A 7,284-nucleotide genomic window follows, 5' to 3' on the forward strand; every position below is an offset into this window, starting at 1 on the left:
CCTGCTTGCAGTGGAGGACTTACCTTTTCAGGGGTTGAAGCGTTTGGACCTGCAGATAAAAGAGTGCACCCTATGCTCATGATGTGTGTAAAATGCAACATATAAATTACATCAAATGAGGCATAAAACTAACCTTTTTTTAGTACTAATGTTGGAAAAAGTGTGCTTTTATCTTCCTTTTGTATTTTCAGGATTAAATTAGCGCAAATGGACAAAAGAAGCAAAAATACAGCTAAATCTAACATAAATACAAGAAAATGAAAACGTGGCATGCCCGACCCCTCGACAGCATCTTCCCAAGCAAAAACAAGATATCAGAAGGCTGAACACGCCCCGTGCCCAGCGGACACGGGGGCGTGCCCAAGTGTCTGCAGAAAAGACAAAGATGTAGAAGCTTCTATTTCCCAACACGGGGGCGTGCCCAGCTCAACACGGCCGTGGTCAACGCTAAGATTCGCAGAATCCAAACAAATATAGATAGTACAGATACGCTTCTACACACGGGGCCGTACCCAGCGTACATGGGGGCGTGGTCAGCTAATGCAGACAAACTGCATATAATGAAGAAAGAGAAAGTGGATGGACACGGGGCCATGCCCAATGGACATGGGGCCTTGTCCGGACTTCTGTGCAGGCTATAAATAGAGGTGCTTGGTTCACTTCAAAGGCATCCCTTGGCAAACCACCTCTCTACCAGTTCACCCACACTACACCACCATCACAACACCCACATCCACCACCATCATCCATCATCATCATAGAGTGTGTATAGTAGTCTCAGGATCCAAGATTGATAGTAAGAGTTCTTGACAATCAAAGGCCATGTTTGCCTAAGTCTCTTACATCACTTGGTGAAGACAAGCATTTAGTGTAATACTTTTGTTTTTTTTAATCTTTTCGCACTTTTTATTTGGTTCTGTATTAATACTTTAATAACTAGTTTCTTATGTTGAAGGTGAAACTTCCTTATCATTTGTCCGTGGTGTCTTGGCGTTATTTTACTGTCTATATAAAATAAAAGATTTACACCATTCATATCTCTACGGTCTATATAGAGATACGTTAGCTACCTGGTCGGGGGTTAACGGAATGGTTTGGTAAGGTTCTTGCCTTGTTCATTTTATAGATCCTGCAAGGACCTGGGTCAAGCTTACCAGGACCTCCTTCAATACCCACTGGTATTGGATGGCGGGGGTGCGAATGGCTTGATCCCCTCATATGTAAACTACTATTAATACATTAACCCGGCAACTTGGGATTGTATCCCTGCTGACTCAAACCACTTAGCCGAGGGTAACGTCACCATCAAAAGAGGGGCCCACCACATTACGCATTAATAACTTAATTACTTGTCTTTCAATAATCCAACCCTTTAGGATTGTATCCTTGCTTTAGTTTTTATTTTCATGTTTAAATCCTTTTTCTAAACTTTTTATTTGATTAGACGTTGAGGATAACCCGGTACTAAAATCTCTTGTGTCCTTGGATGACCTCGGTATCTTACCAACGCTATACTACGCTCACGATGGGTGCACTTGCCCATATGTGTATTTAGTATTAGTAGAATACCGTGTTTTATAAATTTAAAACTTGAATAAAGTGTTAAAAAAGGGCTAAAAATATACATAAAAATTATATCACACCTAACGCACATCAAGTTTTTGGCGCCGTTGCCGGGGACACAAGGATTTTAAGAAAGTTAGGAATCAACGGCCTAATCGTTTTTCTTATTTTTCTCTTTCTTTAGGATTTTTATTAATTTTTCAGCTTCTGCAGACTGCAGCACAGGGCCGTGCCTAGTCGGACACGGGCCGTGCCCAGCATTGTTACTGGCAGTTTTTATTTTCCGAGTTAGAGAGAGTTGAGCACGGGGTAGTGTTGGTGCTGCACGGGGCCATGTCGAGCTCTCCACTAACAGGAATCCGGAAAACAATCACTGTAACTCCGACCACGGGCCGTGTTCATCTGAGCACGAGCCCAATGTGAAACTTCTGACCAACGTTCTTTTTGTTTTTATTGCAGGACTTGGAACCCAGGCGCCCCACCTGAGCCTTCTACGTAGTGTATGAGCTCCAGTTCCGGTAGAGACATAAAAGAACCTCTAGACGAACCCGAACGCTTTCTAAGAAAAAGACTTAAAGTTAAAAACCAAGAGAAAGTTTCGGGGGACCCACTTCCAATGGCGGATCAGCGTACCCTCATGGATTACCTACGGACCACTGTGGGTAATCTTGGCGCCGCTATCAATGCGCCGAATGTCGAGGCCAACAACTTCGAACTTCGGCCGCATTTGATCCAAACGCTCCAAAACTCCGCAACTTTCCACGGGCTTGCGGACGAAGATCCCCATTTACATATTACCAACTTTTTGGAAATATGTGATACTTTTCGGATCAACGGAGCATCAAATGACGCCATCCGCCTACGAATGTTTCCATTTTCACTAAAAGACCGAGCTAAGGCTTGGCTTAATACCCTCCCAGTTGGTTCGGTAAACACCTGGGATGAACTAGCCCAAAAGTTTCTATATAAGTATTTCCCTCCTGCTAAAACGGCTAAATTAATGACTGAAATTAATACATATTCACAAGAGGACGGGGAATACTTATATGAAACTTGGGAAAGATTCAAGGAACTACTAAGAAAGTGTCCTCATAATGGTCTTGCGGTATGGCAACAAGTATTCACTTTCTACAATGGGTTGCTGCCACACACAAGACAAACACTCGATTCTAGCTCCGGGGGACTTTTAGGTCATCGTTACCCAAATGAAATTTATAATCAAATTGAGGAAATTGCTCAAACCAATTTTCAGTGGCACACTCCCCGAGGCACAAAATCTATTGCCCCGGGCGCCCATAAGGTTGACGAAAGCACCTCTTTGCAAGCCCAAATCGAGGCCCTTTCTTCAAAAATCAAAAGTTCGAAATGGCAAAAACGACCTCGGTTATGGCTTGTGAAGAGTGTGGTGGGCCATATGAAAATTGGAGTTGTATGAAACAGTAAACTACATTGATAATAGACCTAGGCCGTTAGGTCCTCCAACGGGTACCTACAAGCAAGGATGGCATAACCACCCTAACCTTGGCTAGAGAGAACCCATCAATCGTAGTAACCAACAAAATCTAAACCAACGAACAAACTTTCAACAACCAAGAAACGAGTCACAAAATTTCTCTCAATAACAACAAGGGGGACGAGAAAGGCTTGAGGATACCGTCTCTCGCCTCATCTCCGACACCGAAAAGAAAAACTCAGGTCGATTTCAACAACTGGAATTGAACTTTAGAAATCAACAAGCTAGTATTCAAAACATTTAAAAATAACTAAACCAACTAGCTCAAATTTCTCCGAGAGACCACAAGGCGTGTTACCCAGCAATACCGAAACCAACCCAAAGGCGCAAGTGCATCTCATCACATTGAGAAACCGTACCAAAGGTCCCGAGGAGGCTCCGCTACCTCCAACTGAAAAGAGCCGATCTAGCCAAACCACAACTTCGCCGACACCCCAACAAGAGACGACTCCTCCACCAAATCAAGAGCCTACCAAGAATCCTCCGGTACCGTACCCCGGTAGGTTACTTCGCCAAAAGACCGATGAGCAATTCACAAAATTCATAAATTTACTAAAATAATTGCATGTTAATATTCCATTTGTCGAAGTCCTTACTCAAATGCCTAAATATTCAAAATTTATGAGGGACTTCCTCACTCACAAAAGGAAAATCGAATCATTGCAATTAGTTAATTTAAGTGAAGAATGCCCCGCCTTGCTGCTCAACAAACTCCCGCAAAAGAATATCGATCCCGGAAGCTTCACCATCCCTTGTTCAATTGGGGAATCACCCATTCGCAATGCACTAGCCGACCTCGGGGCTAGTATCAACCTCATGCCCGCATCATTGTTCGACCGACTCGGATTAGGGAAAACAAGCCCTACAAAAATGAGCATACAACTAGCCGATAGGTCCGTAAAATATCCACAAGGTGTCGCTGAAAATGCATTGGTTAAAGTCGGAAACTTTGTCTTCCCGGCTGACGCAATGGTAGATATGAATGGTGGGACACTAACATTGAGGGTTGGGGATAAGGAGATGAATTTGGGGTCGGTAAGTGAGTAGAAGATGACGACGCGGTCAATTACATGAAAGTCATAGACTCAAGTTTGGATGATGCTCTCCGATGGTGCAACATGGGATGCAAAACATCCCACTTGGGTAACATATGACTGACTTTGGGTCTAGCCAAGGACCCTTATAAACGTGGCGCACCATGGAGGCATTCCGCGAAACTATCCTTAGTTTTAGTTTAGATTAACTTTTATGCTTTCTAGTTTAGTTTTAATTTTCAGGAATAAAACACACTCGGGATGGTGAAGGATACTAAGGGAAACTTGAACCAACACCCCATGCACAAAAACAGAGCCTCCCGACAATTTTTCTTCATTACAGCAAGTTCAGCATGGGCCGTGCTCAGCCAACACGCCCCGTGCTCAATGATCTGCAGAAAAACGCCCAGTTCAGGTAACTGGACACGGGGCGTGTTCATTGAACACGCCCCCATGCCCAGCCTACTGTTACTTTCTGTTATTGGTAATTTGAACACGGGGCCGTGCCCAGACACCACGGCCCATGTCCAGATGCCCAGTAACATAAAATTTTGTTTTTACACACCTTTTTACACATTCAATCAACGTAAAAACTTATTTTTGGGACACATTGAGGATAATGTGTAATTTAAGTGTGGGGGGGGGGGATGCTAAAACCTTGAATTTTGCAAGTCCTAATTACAAGCCTTACACAAAACTCTATTGGAACCGCTAAACACCCCAAATTTTTTCAAGAACTTTTCATTTTTTATGTGTCTTGGTTTAAATTGGGAATAACAAGTTCTAAAAAGGTTATATTTTTACGAATTTACAACCGATAACGTCGTGATAAAAAGAACCAACATAAGAAATTATGAAACGACATGACAAATCTAGTTAAAATTTGATTATATATACTTGATCACATTAAAAACCATTCCCACAAAAAGTGAGTTTTGAGCCTTTAATTGAGCATACAAATACACATCTTTAAACTAAATGCTCATCTTTCGTTTCTTGTGTGAATAGCCACTTGGTTTCTTACGACTCTAGAACTTGCCACAACGATGCATTCCCGGTCCTTATTAACTTAAACCCAAGTAAGTAAAGGATGGAGGCATTAGGACTAACCCTTTTTTCTTTTAACACCATTATTTTTCATTTTTTTTTACCACCTACCCAAAATCCCCCTAGTTAACCCTTTTGAGCCTAAACCTTTTCATTTCTAAACCCACAAAACAAACACCCTTTACCCACCAAAACCCTTTTTCATTTTAAACCCTTTATTTTAGTAAAAAGCTAGGTCTTCATGTAACATTCCTTATCATTAAAAAAATGAGGTCTAGCAATAAACAAACAAGTTCCTCAAAAGAAACTTTGTTTGAAAAATGCTTCGTTCGAATAAAAAGTCACAAAAATAAAAAGTTTTACGAGAACCGACGCTTTTTACGCCTTTCGCCCTTTTCTACTAACCACTAACCCAAAACCACATACCTTTAACCCAAGCCTAACCCTTCCCCAAGTCCTCTTGATTTTTACAAAGGTTTATAGTTAAAAAGGAGGAGGATTGATTGCTTGGCAAGCATATGGTAGAAGTAAGTTCCATGCCGGTCTCGAGTGTTTCACAATAATACATCTTCGGCCGAGTGTTGAGTGATCTCCCGTGAGGTATGTGAACTTGTATATAAATGGAATTTTAAAGAGGCATGTTATGCCCAAATAAGTAATTTCTCTTATGTAATGTTCTAAATAAATCATAACGAATAAGATTGTAAATAACATAAAAATAAAGCCTAAATAAAGATCTTCGAATCCCGACACTCAAGACAAGCCCAAAAATTCTCTTCTACCCATTCCATTTGGGCGTGTAAGCCACATTATAAAGAGTTTTGCTTGAGGACAAGCAAAGATTCAAGTGTGAGGGTATTTGATGTGTGTAAAATGCAACATATAAATTACATCAAATGAGGCATAAAACTAACCCTTTTTTAGTACTAAAGTTGGAAAAAGTGTGCTTTTGTCTTCCTTTTGTATTTTCAGAATTAGATGAGTGCAAATGGACAAGAGAAGCAAAAATACAGCAAAATCTAACATAAATACAAGGAAAGGAAGAAACGTGGCATGCCCAACCCCTCGGCAGCATCTTCCCAAGCAAAAACAAGATATCAGAAGGCTGAACACGCCTTGTGCCCAGCGGACACGGGGGCGTGCCCAAGTGTCTGCAGAAAAGACAAAGTTGTAGAAGCTTCTATTTCCCAATACGGGGGCGTGCCTAGCTCAACACGGTCGTGGTCAACGCTAAGATTCGCAGAATCCAAACAAATCTTGATAGTACAGATACTCTTTTGCACACGGGGCCGTGCCCAACGGACACGGGGGCGTGGTCAACTAATGCAGACAAACTGCATTTAATGAAGAAAGAGAAAGTGGATGGACACGGGGCCGTGCCCAATGGACACGGGGCCGTGTCCGGGCTTCTGTGCCGGCTATAAATAGAGATGCTTGGTTCACTTCAAAGGCATCCCTTGGCAAACCACCTCTCTACCACTTCACCCACACTCCACCACCATCACAACACCCACATCCACCACCATCATCCAACATCCATCATAGAGTGTGTGTAGTAGTCTCGGGATCCAAGATTGATAGTAAGAGTTCTTGACAATCAAAGGTCATGTTTGCCTAAGTCACTTACATCACTTGGTGAAGACAAGCATTTAGTGTAATACTTTTGTTTTTTTAATCTTTTCACACTTTTTATTTGGTTCTGTATTAATGACTATAATAACTAGTTTCTTATGTTGAAGGTGAAACTTTCTTATCACTTGTCCATGGTGTCTTGGCGTTATTTTACTGTCTGTATAAAATAAAAGATTTACACCATTTATATCTCTACGGTCTATATAGAGATATGTTGGCTACCTGGTCGGGGGTTAAGGGAATGGTTTGGTAAGGTTCTTGCCTTGTTTAGTGTATAGATCCTGCAAGGACCTGGGTCAAGCTTACTAGGACCTCCTTCAATACCCACTGGTATTGGATGGCGGGGGTGCGAATGGCTTGATCCCCTCATATGTAAACTACTATTAATACATTAACCCGGCTACTTGGGATTGTATCCCTGCTGACTCAAACCACTTAGCCGAGGGTAACGTCATCTTCAAAAGAGGGGCCTACCACATTACGCATTAATAACTC

At 41.9% G+C, this 7,284-nt stretch overlaps 1 non-coding gene across 1 annotated transcript; it reads right to left on the minus strand.

Moving 5' to 3' along the window:
* Positions 1-2,557: 2,557 nt before the first annotated feature.
* On the minus strand, positions 2,558-2,664 carry LOC118480666. Its single transcript, XR_004863646.1, has one exon. It is a non-coding gene; the product is annotated as a small nucleolar RNA R71 (small nucleolar RNA).
* Positions 2,665-7,284: the final 4,620 nt, after the last annotated feature.

This window comes from Helianthus annuus, chromosome 7 (genome assembly GCF_002127325.2).
Source record: "Helianthus annuus cultivar XRQ/B chromosome 7, HanXRQr2.0-SUNRISE, whole genome shotgun sequence".
Lineage (NCBI taxonomy): Eukaryota > Viridiplantae > Streptophyta > Magnoliopsida > Asterales > Asteraceae > Helianthus > Helianthus annuus.